At 49.5% G+C, this 18,582-nt stretch overlaps 15 non-coding genes and 1 pseudogene across 15 annotated transcripts; all 16 read left to right on the forward strand.

Annotated features, from left to right (window-relative positions):
* Positions 1-199: 199 nt before the first annotated feature.
* Positions 200-363, forward strand: LOC134981861 (U1 spliceosomal RNA). Its single transcript, XR_010190766.1, has one exon. It is a non-coding gene; the product is annotated as a U1 spliceosomal RNA (small nuclear RNA).
* A 152-nt stretch (positions 364-515) lies between these two features.
* On the forward strand, positions 516-657 carry LOC134981999 (U1 spliceosomal RNA; annotated as a pseudogene).
* Positions 658-1,349: 692 nt separating this feature from the next.
* On the forward strand, positions 1,350-1,513 carry LOC134981855 (U1 spliceosomal RNA). Its single transcript, XR_010190761.1, has one exon. It is a non-coding gene; the product is annotated as a U1 spliceosomal RNA (small nuclear RNA).
* An 8,355-nt stretch (positions 1,514-9,868) lies between these two features.
* LOC134981435 (U1 spliceosomal RNA) lies at positions 9,869-10,031 on the forward strand. Its single transcript, XR_010190610.1, has one exon. It is a non-coding gene; the product is annotated as a U1 spliceosomal RNA (small nuclear RNA).
* A 674-nt stretch (positions 10,032-10,705) lies between these two features.
* LOC134981355 (U1 spliceosomal RNA) lies at positions 10,706-10,870 on the forward strand. The gene has a single exon (XR_010190558.1). It is a non-coding gene; the product is annotated as a U1 spliceosomal RNA (small nuclear RNA).
* Positions 10,871-11,006: 136 nt separating this feature from the next.
* On the forward strand, positions 11,007-11,169 carry LOC134981505 (U1 spliceosomal RNA). The gene has a single exon (XR_010190652.1). It is a non-coding gene; the product is annotated as a U1 spliceosomal RNA (small nuclear RNA).
* Positions 11,170-11,843: 674 nt separating this feature from the next.
* Positions 11,844-12,007, forward strand: LOC134981902 (U1 spliceosomal RNA). Its single transcript, XR_010190800.1, has one exon. It is a non-coding gene; the product is annotated as a U1 spliceosomal RNA (small nuclear RNA).
* A 152-nt stretch (positions 12,008-12,159) lies between these two features.
* LOC134981337 (U1 spliceosomal RNA) lies at positions 12,160-12,322 on the forward strand. Its single transcript, XR_010190544.1, has one exon. It is a non-coding gene; the product is annotated as a U1 spliceosomal RNA (small nuclear RNA).
* Positions 12,323-12,992: 670 nt separating this feature from the next.
* On the forward strand, positions 12,993-13,156 carry LOC134981959 (U1 spliceosomal RNA). Its single transcript, XR_010190846.1, has one exon. It is a non-coding gene; the product is annotated as a U1 spliceosomal RNA (small nuclear RNA).
* A 152-nt stretch (positions 13,157-13,308) lies between these two features.
* LOC134981342 (U1 spliceosomal RNA) lies at positions 13,309-13,471 on the forward strand. Its single transcript, XR_010190548.1, has one exon. It is a non-coding gene; the product is annotated as a U1 spliceosomal RNA (small nuclear RNA).
* Positions 13,472-14,141: 670 nt separating this feature from the next.
* LOC134981336 (U1 spliceosomal RNA) lies at positions 14,142-14,306 on the forward strand. The gene has a single exon (XR_010190543.1). It is a non-coding gene; the product is annotated as a U1 spliceosomal RNA (small nuclear RNA).
* Positions 14,307-14,458: 152 nt separating this feature from the next.
* Positions 14,459-14,621, forward strand: LOC134981347 (U1 spliceosomal RNA). The gene has a single exon (XR_010190552.1). It is a non-coding gene; the product is annotated as a U1 spliceosomal RNA (small nuclear RNA).
* A 671-nt stretch (positions 14,622-15,292) lies between these two features.
* Positions 15,293-15,456, forward strand: LOC134981853 (U1 spliceosomal RNA). Its single transcript, XR_010190759.1, has one exon. It is a non-coding gene; the product is annotated as a U1 spliceosomal RNA (small nuclear RNA).
* A 152-nt stretch (positions 15,457-15,608) lies between these two features.
* Positions 15,609-15,771, forward strand: LOC134981383 (U1 spliceosomal RNA). The gene has a single exon (XR_010190581.1). It is a non-coding gene; the product is annotated as a U1 spliceosomal RNA (small nuclear RNA).
* Positions 15,772-16,445: 674 nt separating this feature from the next.
* On the forward strand, positions 16,446-16,609 carry LOC134981962 (U1 spliceosomal RNA). The gene has a single exon (XR_010190849.1). It is a non-coding gene; the product is annotated as a U1 spliceosomal RNA (small nuclear RNA).
* A 152-nt stretch (positions 16,610-16,761) lies between these two features.
* Positions 16,762-16,924, forward strand: LOC134981428 (U1 spliceosomal RNA). Its single transcript, XR_010190606.1, has one exon. It is a non-coding gene; the product is annotated as a U1 spliceosomal RNA (small nuclear RNA).
* The last annotated feature ends 1,658 nt before the right edge of the window (positions 16,925-18,582 follow it).

Below are 18,582 nucleotides of genomic sequence, written 5' to 3' on the forward strand. Positions count from 1 at the left end.
AGTTGTTGCATTTGGTTTGTTGTTTGGGGGTGCTTCAGTATTAGGCAGCCTTCTGCCCTCCCATGTTCATCTGAAAATATGTGTTCTCCCTGCAGTTGTTGTCCCCAGATGAGAGTTCCCTTGTGCTGCCTCAGTTGAATCTCCTTTACTTGACAGAGATGTGCCTGAGCAGCGGCCCTCCCCAGCCCTATCCCAAATCATACTTATTTTGCATAGGAGATACCATGGTCATGAAGATTGTTCTCCCAGGGTGAGGTTCATTCATTGCATTCTGGGTATGCTGACCCCTGTGATTTCCCCAAATGTGGGAAACTCGACTGCATTATTTGTGGTAGTGGGGGACTGTGTTTGTGCTTTTCTCTGGTCAGCTCTGGTAAAAGTCAGATTTATTTGTCTCAGATCTTCCTCTAGCCTTGTTCTTCTTTCGAGAGTTCCCTTGTGCTGCCTCAGTTGGATCTCCTTCACTTGACAGGGGGGTACCCAAGCAGCGATCCTCCCCAGCTCTAGCCCAACTTCTACTTACCTGGCAGGTGAGATACTATGATCATGTAGGTGCTTCTCCCAGGGCAAGGCTCACCCATTGCACTCTGGGTGTGCTGCTCCTGCGATTTCCCCAAATGTGGGAAACTTGACTGCATAATTTGTGTTTCCCCTGGTCGGCTCTCGTATAATGCAGATCTCTTTGTCTCAGGTCTCTCTCCAGCCTAGTTTGCTGTCTGTTTCAACTTCTCTTTTCTTGAGCCGCTCCCTTCTATGCCCTTGCGCACTTTCCTGACTTCTCCCGTCTGCTTACTTTGTGCCTTCCAATGCACAATGCAAACTACAGGTAGTGCTGCAGGGCCCACACCCTTTTACTTGCCGTTCAGAGCAGCTCTGGAGCTGTTACAGTGCCCAGCTGCTGCAAGAAATCAGCTTGAATGCTTCAGGGGCTGGGGCATAGCCAACATGAGCCCCACACCGAAGGAGGGTGGATGTGTTTAATGTGAACTAGGGGTCATCCAAGCGCCGCAAAAGGCCGCCATGCCCTGCACGCCCCTTTTCTCTTTTCATATGCAGACGAGGGTTGAAGCCAACTTTGACCCACTGCTTGGATGACATCACCATATGCAAATCCATCTGCTGCAGGCCTTCCCCCAGGAATGCTTGTACTAGTTGTTGCATTTGGTTTGTTGTTTGGGGGTGCTTCAGTATTAGGCAGCCTTCTGCCCTCCCATGTTTATCTGAAAATATGTGTTCTCCCTGCAGTTGTTGTCCCCAGATGAGAGTTCCCTTGTGCTGCCTCAGTTGAATCTCCTTTACTTGACAGAGATGTGCCTATGTAGCGGCGCTCCCCAGCCCTATCCCAAATCATACTTATTTTGCATAGGCGATACCATGGTCATGAAGATTGTTCTCCCAGGGTGAGGTTCATTCATTGCATTCTGGGTATGCTGACCCCTGTGATTTCCCCAAATGTGGGAAACTCAACTGCATTATTTGTGGTAGTGGGGGACTGTGTTTGTGCTTTCCTCTGGACAGCTCTGGTAAAAGTCAGATTTATTTGTCTCAGATCTTCCTCTAGCCTTATTCTTCTTTCGGGAGTTCCCTTGTGCTGCCTCAGTTGGATCTCTTTTGTCACAACTGAGGGCCTGAGCTGACGGGAGGCAGCCTCAGTTGTAGGGGCTGAGATGTAACGGAACCTGGGAGGTTGTATCAGACCCCTAGACATGTAAGTAACATGTAGAAGAAATGCCCGAAGGCGTGAACACGACAACCAGGGTAAAAGTCAATGATGTTTATTTATGACAAACTCCGTAACACAGCAGCAGTAAAAGAAAACATAAAAATCAGCAGAGGATAAATACAGTTCCTGGGTTCTACAGGGTGGCAAGGGCCACAGGGCTCTGGTAGTGTGAGATAGTTCTTATAATCTTCTAGTTGGAAAGTCCTTACCAGGCCCGACTGTAGCAATGGAGATAGCCCAGGATCGTACCAGCTGGTGTTACAGGAAAAGCTGGGCTGCTGTGGATAAAACGGCTGCTGTGGGTACTGGCTGGAACCAGACTGATGTTGGCACGGAGTGGATACTGGCTGGAACCAGTTAAATGATAAATGTAGCTTGAGAGCGATGAAATATGAAGTGATGTTTGGAGCTTGAGAGCGGTGAAATAATAATGCCGGTGATAAATGATAATCTGTAGAAAAGGGTACCGGCACTTTAAGAAGAGCTGATCTCTGCTGGAAGCTGATTGCTGTAAGCAGGTGGATCTGTAGCTGGAAGCAGATGAATCCAAATGGATAGGAGAGTCAGGCTACACCGCAGGTGGAATGCTGGTGCGGGTCTCTTTAGTGGAGGTTTGGAGATAGGAACTGGAACCTGGAAAACAACCACAGGAGAGAGACAAACTGGAACAAGGTTTGACAACCAAAGCACTGACGCCTTCCTTGCTCAGGCACAGCATATTTATACCTGCAGCAAGGAAGGGATTGGCTAGGCAATTATGCAGATTAACAATACAGACAGCAGATTGGTGGAAATGATCAGATGACAAAATCCAAGATGGCTGCGCCCATGCAGACACTTGGAGGGAAGTTTGGTTTGTAATCCATGTGAGAATTGAAACAGCAATGGCGGCGCCGGCCACAGGAGACAGGAGACGCCAGACTGATGAATGCACATCTAAACCACGCGGGTACAGCGGAGGCCGCGGCTGACGTAATCGCCACTCTGACACTCTGCATGCAGGAACTCAGGGACAGCGGCGGAGGCCGCGGGAGACGCCATTCCAGATGTAACATGGCGCCGCGGTAACCGCGTCTCAGAGTGACAGGAGAGGAAGCAGGAATGTGGACATCAGTATAACGGATGGGGTCCGGTCCTGGAACGCTGAGCCAGCCTCAGGAGGCATCTGAAGGGTAAGTAATGGCGTCCAGATACCCGGATCGTGACAGCACCCCCCCCTTTAGGAGTGGCCCCAGGACACTTCTTTGGCTTTTGAGGAAACTTGGAATGGAATCTCCGGACCAAGGCAGGAGCATGGACATCAGAAGCATCGGTCCATGAGCGTTCCTCAGGGCCGTAACCTTTCCAGTCAATAAGATACTGTAGTTGACCATAACGGTGACGTGAGTCCAGGATCTTGGCCACTTCATACTCAACGCCTCGTTGAGTTTGGACTTTCGGAGTTGGAGGAAGTGAGGAATGAAACCGATTCAGGATCAGCGGTTTCAACAGGGAAACATGGAATGTCCTAGGTATTTTTAAGAAGGGAGGCAACTGGAGTCTGTAAGCAACAGGATTGATGACTTGTTCAATTTTAAAAGGACCGATGTAGCGAGGTGCAAACTTCATACTGGGAACTCTTAACCTCAAATTCTTCGTGGATAACCATACCCGATCACCCACCTTGAGAGCAGGAACTGCTCTACGCTTCTTATCCGCAAACTTCTTGTACCTGAACGATGCCTTGAGCAGAGCTGATCGTACACTCTTCCAGTTGTTTGCAAACTGATGCAAGGTGATATCCACTGCTGGAACAGAAGTTGCTGGAAGCGGTTGGAACTCAGGGACTTTAGGGTGGAATCCAAAGTTAGTGAAGAATGGTGTTGAAGAAGATGAGGAATGATACTGGTTGTTATGACAGAACTCGGCCAAGGGAAGTAATTGAACCCAATCATCTTGAGAGGAAGACACATAGATGCGGAGGAAGGCCTCCAAGTCCTGATTCACCCTCTCAGTTTGACCATTGGTCTGAGGATGGTAAGCCGTGGAAAACTTTAGCTTGACTTGGAGGACTTGACATAAACTTCGCCAGAATTTGGCTGTGAATTGAACTCCTCGATCTGAGATAATTTCTTCAGGAAGACCGTGGAGTCGGAAGATCTCTTGTATGAATTGTCACAACTGAGGGCCTGAGCTGACGGGAGGCAGCCTCAGTTGTAGGGGCTGAGATGTACCGGAACCTGGGAGGTTGTATCAGACCCCTGGACATGTAAGTAACATGAATAATAACTGCCCGAAGGCGTGACCACGACAACTTGGATAAAAGTCAATGATGTTTATTATGACAACTCCGCAACACAGCAGCAGTAAAAGAAAACGTAAAAGTCAGCAAAGAATAAATACAGTTCCTGGGTACTACAGGATGGCAGGAGCCACAGGGCACTGGTAGTGTGAGATAGTTCTTATGATCTTCTAGATGGAAAGTCCTTACCAGGCCCGACTGTAGCAATGGAGATAACCCAGGATTGTGCCAGCTGGTGTTCCAGGAAAAGCTGGGTTGCTGAAGATAAAACAGCTGCTGTGGATACTGGCTGGAACCAGACTGTTGTTAGCACGGAGTGGATACTGGCTGGAACCAGTTAAATAATAAATGAACTTGGGAGCGATGAAATATGAACTGAAATGTAGAACTTGAGAGCGGAGAAATAATAATACCGGTGGAGAGTGGTAAAGTGTAGAAAGGACACCGGCCCTTTAAGGGAAGCTGTACTCTGCTGGAAGCTGAGCTGGAAGCAGGTAATGTTGTAGCTGGAAACAGATGAATCCACAATGGATTGGAGAGTCAGGCTACACCGCAGGTGGAATGCTGGTGCGGGTCTCTATGGTGGAAGTCTTGAGACAGGAGCTGGAACCTGGAAGACAATCACAGGAGAGAGACAAACAGGAACTAGGTTTGACAACCAAAGCACTGACGCCTTCCTTGCTCAGGCACAGTGTATTTATACCTGCAGCAAGGAAGGGATTGGCTAGGCAATTATGCAGATTATCAATACTGAGAACAGATTGGTGGAAATGATCAGCTGACAGAATCCAAGATGGCTGCGCCCATGCAGACACTTGGAGGGAAGTTTGGTTTGTAATCCATGTGGTAATGAAAACAGTAATGGCGGCGCCGGCCACCGGAGACAGGAGGCGCCAGGCTGACAGATGCACATCCAACCACGCGGACACAGCGGAGGCCGCGGCTGACGTAATCGCCACTCAGACACTCGCATGCAGAAGTTCAGGGACGGCGGCGGAGGCCGCGGGAGACGCCATGCCAGGTGTAATATGGCGTTTACTGTGACAGCGTCCCAGAGTGACAGGAGAGGATACAGGAATGTACACATCAGGATAACAGATGGGATCCGGTCCTGGAGCGCTGAGCCAGCCTTAGGAGGCATCTGATGGGTAAGAAATGGCGTCCAGATACCCGGATCGTGACATGAATACTTGAGCCAACCTGGAAGCTGACGGAAGACCGGTGAGAGGAATGAAGTGTGCCATCTTGGTGAACCGGTCAACTACCACCCAGATGGTATTGAACTTGTTGCACATGGGTAAGTCTGTAATGAAATCCATCGACAAATGGGTCCATGGTCGACGGGGAACGGATAGTGGAACCAGTTGCCCCGCAGGCGACTGGCGGGAGACTTTATGTTGGGCACATTTTGGGCAAGATGCAATAAACTCCATGACGTCCTTTCTCAGAGTTGGCCACCAATAGGACCTAGAGATAAACTCCAGGGTTTTTTGAATACCTGTATGTCCGGCAAAACGGGAAGCATGGGCCCAATGCATGAGCTTCTTCCTCAGTACCGGCTTCACAAAACTTTTCCCTAGTGGGGGCGTAGAGTCCATCCCTACCGTGGAGAATGCCAACGGATTGATAATAGGATGCTTGTCTGAAGACTCTGACTCATTTTCTTGCTCCCATGAGCGGGAAAGCTCATCGGCCTTGCGATTCTGAGAGCCCGGACAGAACTGGAGTTTAAAGTCGAACCTGGAAAAGAAAAGTGCCCATCTGGCCTGACGAGGGTTGAGACATTGTGCGCCTTTCAGATATAAAAGGTTCTTGTGGTCTGTAAGTATGGTGATTGAATGAGAAGCTCCCTCCAACAGATACCTCACTCTTCAAGAGCGAGCTTGATGGCTAGCAACTCCTGGTCGCCAATGGCATAGTTGCGCTCAGCTGGGGAGAACTTCCGGGAGAAGAAACTGCAAGGGTGTAAATGACCATCTTTAGCCCTCTGAGATAACACCGCTCCTACTCCAACGGAGGAGGCATCCACCTCTAAGATGAAAGGGGAGTCGATGTCGGGCTGTTTCAGAACTGGTGCTGAGATGAACCGTTGTTTTAAAAGATGAAAAGCTTGCGTAGCTTCTTCAGACCACTTGGACGGGTTAGCACCCTTCTTAGTTAAAGCAGTAATAGGCGCCACAATGGTGGAAAAGTCTCGTATAAACTTTCTGTAATAATTGGCGAACCCTAAGAACCTCTGGACCCCTTTGAGGGTTAAGGGTATCGGCCAATTCTGGATTGCTTGTAGTTTCTCAGGATCCATCTCTAGTCCGGAACCGGACACAATGTAACCTAGAAACGGAATGGACTTGACTTCAAAGACGCATTTCTCTAATTTGCAATAGAGATGATTGACACGGAGACGGGACAGAACCTCTTTTACCCAAAAACGATGTTCCTCTAAATTGTTGGCAAAAATGAGGATATCATCTAGATAAACCACGACATGACGGTATAAAATGTCTCTGAAGATCTCATTGACAAAATGCTGGAAGACAGCTGGAGCATTGCTCAATCCGAAGGGCATGACGAGGTACTCATAATGTCTGTCACGGGTGTTAAAGGCGGTCTTCCACTCGTCACCCTCACGGATCCGGATGAGATTGTATGCACCTCTCAAGTCCAGCTTTGTGAAGATGGTAGCTCCGCTAACTCTATCAAAGAGCTCAGTAATCAGGGGTAAAGGATAGCGGTTCTTGATGGTAATGTCGTTCAAACCTCTGTAGTCGATGCACGGCCGCAGACCACCATCTTTCTTCTTTACAAAAAAGAAGCCTGCGCCGGCTGGAGAAGAAGAAGGTCGAATGAACCCCTTTGCTAGGTTCTCTTTAATGTATTCCTCCATAGAATGCGTCTCAGGCAGAGACAACGGGTAAGTTCGGCCTCGAGGTGGAACCTTCCCTGGAACGAGATCAATCGGGCAGTCCCATTCTCTATGAGGAGGAAGGATATCAGCAGAGGCTTTACTGAACACATCCGTGAAATCTTGATATGGAGGAGGTGGAACATCAGACGACCTGGGGGAGGAAGAACAGACAGGCAATACTTTAAACAAACATGTCTCAGCACAGGAGGGACCCCATGCCAGAATCTGCGTAGTCGTCCAATCAATAGATGGATTGTGAAGACGGAGCCATGGAAGGCCCAGGACCACAGGATGTGTGGCTCTTGGAATCACTAAAAAAGAAATAATTCAGAATGAAGAACTCCCACTCTCAGACGAACTGGTAGAGTCCTTAGAGAAATAACTGCATCAAAAATCTTGCTGCCATCCACGGCAGTTAAGGAAATGGACGAAGGAAGTCTCTCGGTGGGTAGGGACCACCGTTTAACATAGGCTTCAGTAATAAAGTTCCCAGCTGCTCCGGAATCAAGGAGGGCAATGACGTTCCGGTAACGTTGAGCAATTTGGAGCGACACTGGGAGATTACAATCATGAGGAGATGGAGAGGAGATCATTACTCCTAGCCGGCCCTCTCCTGGGCGAGCTAGGGTTTGGAGTTTTCCCGGACGTTCGGGACAGACATTGATGGTGTGAGACGGAGCTGCACAATAAAGACAGAGAGACTCGGAGAGACGTCTTCGGCGCTCAGCAGGAGTTAAACGGGAACGGCCAATTTGCATGGGCTCATCTTTAGATGGTGACAGTTGGCGAGGAGGAGGAGCAGAAGATTTTGGAGCAGATGATCTTCCACGCTCAGTTGCTCTCTCTCTGAAACGTAAATCAACTTTCGTGCAGAGTGAGATTAGCTCATCTAACTTGGAAGGTAAGTCTCTGGTAGCTAACTCATCTTTAATACGCTCAGATAAGCCATGCCAGAATGCAGCATACAGGGCCTCGTCGTTCCATGCCAGTTCGGATGCCAGGATCTGAAACTGTATAAGATATTGTCCTACAGTACGTGATCCCTGGCGTAAACGGAGAATCTCAGATGAAGCTGAAGTTACCCGGCCTGGCTCGTCGAAGATACGCCTGAATGTTGACACGAATGCAGTGTAGGAGGATAGCAGGGTGTCGGACCTCTCCCATAACGGTGATGCCCAATCAAGGGCTGAGCCACTGAGAAGAGAGATAATGTAGGCAATTTTTGTACGGTCACTGGGAAAATTGCCAGGTTGTAGCTCAAACTGAATCTCACACTGGTTGAGAAATCCCCTGCAGAATCTTGGAGATCCGTCAAATTTTGCTGGCGTTGGAAGATGAAGACGTGGAGCAGAAATGGGTAAGGTGGGTGGGGTTATAGCTGGAGTCACTGTGGTTGACGCACCGGACGCGTCTGATCCACGGAGGGTTGTCTGAATCCCATCCAGCCGAGTAGAGAGATCCTGGAGACAGCGGATGATGTGGCCTTGTGCAGCCTCCTGATGTTCAAGTCGGGCTGCCAGTTCTTGCATCGGCCTGGCCGCTTGATCCTGGTCTCCGGCTGGATTCATATGGTCAGTGCTTACTGTCACAACTGAGGGCCTGAGCTGACGGGAGGCAGCCTCAGTTGTAGGGGCTGAGATGTAACGGAACCTGGGAGGTTGTATCAGACCCCTAGACATGTAAGTAACATGTAGAAGAAATGCCCGAAGGCGTGAACACGACAACCAGGGTAAAAGTCAATGATGTTTATTTATGACAAACTCCGTAACACAGCAGCAGTAAAAGAAAACATAAAAATCAGCAGAGGATAAATACAGTTCCTGGGTTCTACAGGGTGGCAAGGGCCACAGGGCTCTGGTAGTGTGAGATAGTTCTTATAATCTTCTAGTTGGAAAGTCCTTACCAGGCCCGACTGTAGCAATGGAGATAGCCCAGGATCGTACCAGCTGGTGTTACAGGAAAAGCTGGGCTGCTGTGGATAAAACGGCTGCTGTGGGTACTGGCTGGAACCAGACTGATGTTGGCACGGAGTAGATACTGGCTGGAACCAGTTAAATGATAAATGTAGCTTGAGAGCGATGAAATATGAAGTGATGTTTGGAGCTTGAGAGCGGTGAAATAATAATGCCGGTGATAAATGATAATCTGTAGAAAAGGGTACCGGCACTTTAAGAAGAGCTGATCTCTGCTGGAAGCTGATTGCTGTAAGCAGGTGGATCTGTAGCTGGAAGCAGATGAATCCAAATGGATAGGAGAGTCAGGCTACACCGCAGGTGGAATGCTGGTGCGGGTCTCTTTAGTGGAGGTTTGGAGATAGGAACTGGAACCTGGAAAACAACCACAGGAGAGAGACAAACTGGAACAAGGTTTGACAACCAAAGCACTGACGCCTTCCTTGCTCAGGCACAGCATATTTATACCTGCAGCAAGGAAGGGATTGGCTAGGCAATTATGCAGATTAACAATACAGACAGCAGATTGGTGGAAATGATCAGATGACAAAATCCAAGATGGCTGCGCCCATGCAGACACTTGGAGGGAAGTTTGGTTTGTAATCCATGTGAGAATTGAAACAGCAATGGCGGCGCCGGCCACAGGAGACAGGAGACGCCAGACTGATGAATGCACATCTAAACCACGCGGGCACAGCGGAGGCCGCGGCTGACGTAATCGCCACTCTGACACTCTGCATGCAGGAACTCAGGGACAGCGGCGGAGGCCGCGGGAGACGCCATTCCAGATGTAACATGGCGCCGCGGTGACCGCGTCTCAGAGTGACAGGAGAGGAAGCAGGAATGTGGACATCAGTATAACGGATGGGGTCCGGTCCTGGAACGCTGAGCCAGCCTCAGGAGGCATCTGAAGGGTAAGTAATGGCGTCCAGATACCCGGATCGTGACATCTTTCACTTGACAGGGGGGTGCCCGAGCAGCGACCCTCCCCAGCTCTAGCCCAACTCCTACTTACCTGCCAGGTGAGATACTATGATCATGAAGGTGCTTCTCCCAGGGCAAGGCTCACCCATTGCACTCTGGGTGTGGTGCCCCTGCGATTTCCCCAAATGTGGGAAGCTTGACTGCATAATTTGTGTTTCCCCTGGTCGGCTCTCGTATAATTCAGATCTCTTTGTCTCAGGTCTCTCTCCAGCCTAGTTTGCTGTCTGTTTCCACTTCTTTTTTCATGAGCCCCTCCCTTTTATACCCTTGTGCACTATCCTGACTTCTCCTCCTGTCTGCTTACTTTGTGCCTTCCAATGCACAATGCAAACTACAGGTAGTGCTGCAGGGCCCACACCCTTTTACTTGCCGTACAGAGCAGCTCTGGAGCTGTTACAGTGCCCAGCTGCTGCAAGAAATCAGCTTGAATGCTTCAGGGGCTGGGGCATAGCCAACATGAGCCCCACACCGAAGGAGGGTGGAGGTGTTTAATGCGAACTAGGGGTCATCCAAGCGCCGCAAAAGGCCGCCATGCCCTGCACGCCCCTTTTCTCTTTTCATATGCAGACGAGGGTTGAAGCCAACTTTGACCCACTGCTTGGATGACATCACCGTATGCAAATCCATCTGCTGCAGGCCTTCCCCCAGGAATGCTTGCACTAGTTGTTGCATTTGGTTTGTTGTTTGGGGGTGCTTCAGTATTAGGCAGCCTTCTGCCCTCCCATGTTCATCTGAAAATATGTGTTCTCCCTGCAGTTGTTGTCCCCAGATGAGAGTTCCCTTGTGCTGCCTCAGTTGAATCTCCTTTACTTGACAGAGATGTGCATGAGCAGCGGCCCTCCCCTGCCCTATCCCAAATCATACTTATTTTGCATAGGAGATACCATGGTCATGAAGATTACTCTCCCAGGGTGAGGTTCATTCATTGCATTCTGGGTATGCTGACCCCTGTGATTTCCCCAAATGTGGGAAACGCGACTGCTTTATTTGTTGGTAGTGGGGGACTGTGTTTGTGTTTTCCTCTGGTCAGCTCTGGTAAAAGTCAGATTTCTTTGTTTCAGATCTTCCTCTAGCCTTGTTCTTCTTTCGAGAGTTTCCTTGTGCTGCCTCAGTTGGATCTTCTTCACTTGACAGCGACCCTCCCCAGCTCTAGCCCAACTCCTACTTACCTGCCAGGTGACATACTATGATCATGAAGGTGCTTCTCCCAGGGCAAGGCTCACCCATTGCACTCTGATTGTGCTGCCCCTGCGATTTCCCCAAATGTGGGAAACTTGACTGCATAATTTGTGTTTCCCCTGGTCAGGTCTCGTATAATTCAGATCTCTTTGTCTCAGGTCTCTCTCCAGCCTAGTTTGCTGTCTGTTTCCTCTTCTCTTTTCTTGAGCCGCTCCCTTCTATGCCCTTGCGCACTATCCTGACTTCTCCTCCTTTCTGCTTACTTTGTGCCTTCCAATGCACAATGCGAACTACAGGTAGTGCTGCAGGGCCCACACCCTTTTACTTGCCTTACAGAGCAGCTCTGGAGCTGTTACAGTGCCCAGCTGCTGCAAGAAATCAGCTTGAATGCTTCAGGGGCTGGGGCATAGCCAACATGAGCCCCACACCGAAGGAGGGTGGAGGTGTTTAATGCAAACTAGGGGTCAGCCAAGTGCCGCAAAAGGCCACCATGCCCTGCACGCCCCTTTTCTCTTTTCATATGCAGACGAGGGTTGAAGCCAACTTTGACCCACTGCTTGGATGACATCACCATATGCAAATCTATCTGCTGCAGGCCTTCCCCCAGGAATGCTTGCACTAGTTGTTGCATTTGGTTTGTTGTTTGGGGGTGCTTCAGTATTAGGCAGCCTTCTGCCCTCCCATGTTCATCTGAAAATATGTGTTCTCCCTGCAGTTGTTGTCCCCAGATGAGAGTTCCCTTGTGCTGCCTCAGTTGAATCTCCTTTACTTGACAGAGATGTGCCTGAGCAGCGGACCTCCCCAGCCATATCCCAAATCATACTTATTTTGCATAGGAGATACCATTGTTATGAAGATTGTTCTCCCAGGGTGCGGTTCATTCATTGCACTCTGGGTATGCTGACCCCTGTGATTTCCCCAAATGTGGGAAACTCAACTGCATTATTTGTGGTAGTGGTGGACTGTGTTTGTGCTATCCTCTGGTCAGCTCTGGTAAAAGTCAGATTTCTTTGTCTCAGATCTTCCTCTAGCCTTGTTCTTCTTTCGAGAGTTCCTTTGTGCTGCCTCAGTTGGATCTCCTTCACTTGACAGGGGGGTGCCCGAGCAGCGACCCTCCCCAGCTCTAGCCCAACTCCTACTTACCTGCCAGGTGAGATACTATGATCATGAAGGTACTTCTCCCAGGGCAAGGCTCACCCATTGCACTCTGGGTGTGCTGCCCCTGCGATTTCCCCAAATGTGGGAAACTTGACTGCATAATTTGTGTTTCCCCTGGTCGGCTCTCGTATAATTCAGATCTCTTTGTCTCAGGTCTCTCTCCAGCCTAGTTTGCTGTCTGTTTCCACTTCTCTTTTCTTAAACCGCTCCCTTCTATGCCCTTGCGCACTATCCTGACTTCTCCCGTCTGCTTACTTTGTGCCTTCCAACGCACAATGCGAACTACAGGTAGTGCTGCAGGGCCCACACCCTTTTACTTGCCTTACAGAGCAGCTCTGGAGCTGTTACAGTGCCCAGCTGCTGCAAGAAATCAGCTTGAATGCTTCAGGGGCTGGGGCATAGCCAACATGAGCCCCACACCGAAGGAGGGTGGAGGTGTTTAATGCAAACTAGGGGTCAGCCAAGTGCCGCAAAAGGCCACCATGCCCTGCACGCCCCTTTCTCTTTTCATATGCAGACGAGGGTTGAAGCCAACTTTGACCCACTGCTTGGATGACATCACCATATGCAAATCTATCTGCTGCAGGCCTTCCCCCAGGAATGCTTGCACTAGTTGTTGCATTTGGTTTGTTGTTTGGGGGTGCTTCAGTATTAGGCAGCCTTCTGCCCTCCCATGTTCATCTGAAAATATGTGTTCTCCCTGCAGTTGTTGTCCCCAGATGAGAGTTCCCTTGTGCTGCCTCAGTTGAATCTCCTTTACTTGACAGAGATGTGCCTGAGCAGCGGCCCTCCCCAGCCATATCCCAAATCATACTTATTTTGCATAGGAGATACCATTGTTATGAAGATTGTTCTCCCAGGGTGCGGTTCATTCATTGCTCTCTGGGTATGCTGACCCCTGTGATTTCCCCAAATGTGGGAAACTCGACTGCATTATTTGTGGTAGTGGTGGACTGTGTTTGTGCTTTCCTCTGGTCAGCTCTGGTAAAAGTCAGATTTCTTTGTCTCAGATCTTCCTCTAGCCTTGTTCTTCTTTCGAGAGTTCCTTTGTGCTGCCTCAGTTGGATCTCCTTCACTTGACAGGGGGGTGCCCGAGCAGCGACCCTCCCCAGCTCTAGCCCAACTCCTACTTACCTGCCAGGTGAGATACTATGATCATGAAGGTGCTTCTCCCAGGGCAAGGCTCACCCATTGCACTCTGGGTGTGCTGCCCCTGCGATTTCCCCAAATGTGGGAAACTTGACTGCATAATTTGTGTTTCCCCTGGTCGGCTCTCGTATAATTCAGATCTCTTTGTCTCAGGTCTCTCTCCAGCCTAGTTTGCTGTCTGTTTCCACTTCTCTTTTCTTGAGCCGCTCCCTTCTATGCCCTTGCGCACTATCCTGACTTCTCCCGTCTGCTTACTTTGTGCCTTCCAACGCACAATGCGAACTACAGGTAGTGCTGCAGGGCCCACACCCTTTTACTTGCCTTACAGAGCAGCTCTGGAGCTGTTACAGTGCCCAGCTGCTGCAATAAATCAGCTTGAATGCTTCAGAGGATGGGGCATGGCCAACATGAGCCCCACACCAAAGGAGGGTGGGGTGTTTAATGCGAACTAGGGGTCATCCAAGCACCGCAAAAGGCCGCCATGCCCTGCACGCCCCTTTTCTCTTTTCATATGCAGATGAGGGTTGAAGCCAACTTTGACCCACTGCTTGGATGACATCATCGTATGCAAATCTGTCTTCTGCAGAACTTCCCCCAGGAATGCTTGCACTAGTTGTTGCATTTGGTTTGTTGTTTGGGAGTGCTTCAGTATTAGGCAGCCTTCTGCCCTCCCATGTTCATCTGAAAATATGTGTTCGCCCTGCAGTTGTTGTCCCCAGATGAGAGTTCCCTTGTGCTGCCTCAGTTGAATCTCCTTTACTTGACAGAGATGTGCATGAGCAGCTGCCCTCCCCAGCCCTATCCCAATTCATACTTATTTTGCATAGGAGATACCATGGTCATGAAGATTACTCTCCCAGGGTGAGGTTCATTCATTGCATTCTGGGTATGCTGACCCCTGCGATTTCCCCAAATGTGGGAAACGCGACTGCTTTATTTGTTGGTAGTGGGGGACTGTGTTTGTGTTTTCCTCTGGTCAGCTCTGGTAAAAGTCAGATTTCTTTGTTTCAGATCTTCCTCTAGCCTTGTTCTTCTTTCGAGAGTTTCCTTGTGCTGCCTCAGTTGGATCTCCTTCACTTGACAGGGGGGTGCCCGAGCAGCGACGCTCCCCAGCTCTAGCCCAACTCCTACTTACCTGCCAGGTGAGATACTATGATCATGAAGGTGCTTCTCCCAGGGCAAGGCTCACCCATTGCACTCTGGGTGTGCTGCCCCTGCGATTTCCCCAAATGTGGGAAACTTGACTGCATAATTTGTGTTTCCCCTGGTCAGGTCTCGTATAATTCAGATCTCTTTGTCTCAGGTCTCTCTCCAGCCTAGTTTGCTGTCTGTTTCCACTTCTCTTTTCTTGAGCCGCTCCCTTCTATGCCCTTGCGCACTATCCTGACTTCTCCCGTCTGCTTACTTTGTGCCTTCCAACGCACATAGCGAACTACAGGTAGTGCTGCAGGGCCCACACCCTTTTACTTGCCTTACAGAGCAGCTCTGGAGCTGTTACAGTGCTCAGCTGCTGCAAGAAATCAGCTTGAATGCTTCAGGGGCTGGGGCATAGCCAAAATGAGTCCCACACCGAAGGAGGGTGGAGGTGTTTAATGCGAACTAGGGGTCATCCAAGCGCCGCAAAAGGCCGCCATGCCCTGCATAACCCTTTTCTCTTTTCATATGCAGATGAGGGTTCCAGACAATTTTGGCCCACTGCTTGGATGACATCACCGTATGCAAATCCGTCTTCTGCAGACCTTCACCCAGGAATGCTTTTACTAGTTGTTGCATTTGGTTTGTTGTTTGGGGGTGCTTCAGTATTAGGCAGCCTTCTGTCCTCCCATGTTCATCTGAAAATATGTGTTCTCCCTGCAGTTGTTGTCCCCAGATGAGAGTTCCCTTGTGCTGCCTCAGTTCAATCTCCTTTACTTGACAGAGATGTGCCTGAGCAGCGGCCCTCCCCAGCCCTATCCCAAATCATACTTATTTTGCATAGGAGATACCATGGTCATGAAGATTGTTCTCCCAGGGTGAGGTTCATTCATTGCATTCTGGGTATGCTGACCCCTGTGATTTCCCCAAATTTGGGAAACTCGACTGCATTATTTGTGGTAGTGGGGGACTGTGTTTGTGCTTTCCTCTGGTCAGCTCTGGTAAAAGTCAGATTTCTTTGTCTCAGATCTTCCTCTAGCCTTGTTCTTCTTTCGAGAGTTTCCTTGTGCTGCCTCAGTTGGATCTCCTTCACTTGACAGGGGGGTGCCCGAGCAGCGACCCTCCCCAGCTCTAGCCCAACTCCTACTTACCTGCCAGGTGAGATACTATAATCAGGAAGGTGCTTCTCCCAGGGCAAGGCTCACCCATTGCACTCTGGGTGTGCTGCTCCTACGATTTCCCCAAATGTGGGACACTTGACTGCATAATTTGTGTTTCCTCTGGTCGGCTCTCGTATAATTCAGATCTCTTTGTCTCAGGTCTCTCTCCAGCCTAGTTTGCTATCTGTTTCCACTTCTTTTTTCTTGAGCCCCTCCCTTCTATACCCTTGTGCACTATCCTGACTTCTCCTCCCGTCTGCTTACTTTGTGCCTTCCAATGCACAATGCAAACTACAGGTAGTGCTGCAGGGCCCACACCCTTTTACTTGCCTTACAGAGCAGCTCTGGAGCTGTTACAGTGCCCAGCTGCTGCAAGAAATCAGCTTGAATGCTTCATGGGATGGGGCATGGCCAACATGAGCCCCACACCAAAGGAGGGTGGGGGTGTTTAATGCGATCTAGGGGTCATCCAAGCAGCGCAAAAGGCCGCCATGCCCTGCACGCCCCTTTTCTCTTTTCATATGCAGATGAGGGTTGAAGCCAACTTTGACCCACTGCTTGGATAACATCACCATATGCAAATCCATCTGCTGCAGGCCTTCCCCCAGGAATGCTTGCACTAGTTGTTGCATTTGGTTTGTTGTTTGGGGGTGCTTCAGTATTAGGCAGCCTTCTGCCCTCCCATGTTCATCTGAAAATATGTGTTCTCCCTGCAGTTGTTGTCCCCAGATGAGAGTTCCCTTGTGCTGCCTCAGTTGAATTTCCTTTACTTGACAGAGATGTGCCTGAGCAGCGGCCCTCCCCAGCCCTATCCCAAATCATACTTATTTTGCATAGGAGACACCATGGTCATGAAGATTGTTCACCCAGGGTGAGGTTCATTCATTGCATTCTGGGTATGCTGACCCCTGTGATTTCCCCAAATGTGGGAAACTCGCCTGCATTATTTGTGGTAGTGGGGGACTGTGTTTGTGTTTTCCGCTGGTCAGCTCTGGTAAAAGTCAGATTTCTTTGTCTCAGATCTTCCTCTAGCCTTGTTCTTCTTTCGAGAGTTCCATTGTGCTGCCTCAGTTGGATCTCCTTCACTTGACAGGGGGGTGCCCGAGCAGCGACCCTCCCCAGCTCTAGCCCAACTCCTACTTACCTGCCAGGTGAGATACTATGATCTTGAAGGTGCTTCTCCCAGGGCAAGGCTCACCCATTGCACTCTGGCTGTGCTGCCCCTGCGATTTCCCCAAATGTGGGAAACTTGACTGCATAATTTGTGTTTCCCCTGGTCGGCTCTCGTATAATTCAGATCTCTTTGTCTCAGGTCTCTCTCCAGCCTAGTTTGCTGTCTGTTTCCACTTCTCTTTTCTTGAGCCGCACCCTTCTATGCCCTTGCGCACTATCCTGACTTCTCCCGTCTGCTTACTTTGTGCCTTCCAACGCACAATGCGAACTACAGGTAGTGCTGCAGGGCCCACACCCTTTTATTTGCCTTACAGAGCAGCTCTGGAGCTGTTACAGTGCCCAGCTGCTGCAAGAAATCAGCTTGAATGCTTCAGGGGCTGGGGCATAGCCAACATGAGCCCCACACCGAAGGAGGGTGGAGGTGTTTAATGCGAACTAGGGGTCTTTCAAGCGCCGCAAAAGGCCGCCATGCCCTGCATAACCCTTTTCTCTTTTCATATGCAGATGAGGGTTCCAGCCAACTTTGGCCCACTGCTTGGATGACATCACCGTATGCAAATTCGTCTCCTGCAGACCTTCCCCCAGGAATGCTTGTACTAGTTATTGCATACGGTTTGATATTTGATGGTGCTTCAGTATTAGGCAGCCTTCCGCCCTCCCATGTTCATCTGAAAAGATGTGGTCTCCCTGCAGTTGTTGTCCCCAGACGAGAGTTCCCTTGTGCTTCCTCAGTTGAATCTCCTTAACTTGACGGGGGAGGGGCTGCCCGAGCAGCCACCCTCCCCAGCCCTATCCCAACTCATACTTATTTTGCATATGAGATCTCTATATCATGAAGATTGTTCTCACAGGTTGAGGTTCATCCATTATATTTTAAAATAGGAAGGTTCAAATTACATATTTGAATTGCATCTATGTGCTGGATTCAAATGTCCCCCCCCCCCTTCCTTTCTCAATTGTGCCCATCAGCAGCTATTCTAAGGTTGCTGCCAATGGGTGTGACACATTAATTTCTTCTGTGGGGTACACTGGACTCCACAAGGATTCACATTGGGGTGTAGAGTAGGATCTTGATCTGAGGCACCAACCGGCTCAAAGCTTTTGACTGTTCCCAAGATGCTCAGCGCATTCTCCTCTATAACCCCGCTTCCATGAACAGGGAGCTCAGTTTGTAGTTGTTGCCTTCAGTAGCAAGCCACTTAACAGGGGCCTGCCTCAAGCAGCCTATTCTTAGCTATTAATTTTGACAAGAAAAGAAGAACTTTTTTTTATGAGAATCTACAAGGGCTGCAGCAGGCTAGGTCTAATAGACATCTTTACTGCAGCTTCATCACTCCCAGCGGCACTGTATACTCCCGTGCCCTGGTTGCTGGGTCACTGCAGCGGAGGCTCCGGTTTCTTCCTAAGGTCAGTCACACACAATGTAACACCCCGGTATAACAAGTGTGTAAACTATGTGGAACAGGTCAGGGATACCTTGATGGACTATTCCTCCTTCAGCAGCAGCTCTTCTCTATTCCTGGCAGAGAGGCAAGGTTTCCCCAGACACAAAGAAAGGCAGGCAGGGCTTTGTATGAAAGAATAAATGGTTTACCACATAACTCAGAAAAGGAACTGATTACAGTAGGGAAGGGAAAGATTTGATTCAAGCAACTTAAACACAGACACCATATACACTTTAAGTCATTACACAAATGGTAATATAACTAAATCTGAGATTAATACTATGTTGCTTAGTAATAGAAATCAACTTATGCAGACAATATTTAAGTCCCAGATAACAT

The sequence above is a fragment of the Pseudophryne corroboree genome, chromosome 12 (genome assembly GCF_028390025.1).
Source record: "Pseudophryne corroboree isolate aPseCor3 chromosome 12, aPseCor3.hap2, whole genome shotgun sequence".
In the NCBI taxonomy this organism is placed as follows: Eukaryota; Metazoa; Chordata; class Amphibia; order Anura; family Myobatrachidae; genus Pseudophryne; species Pseudophryne corroboree.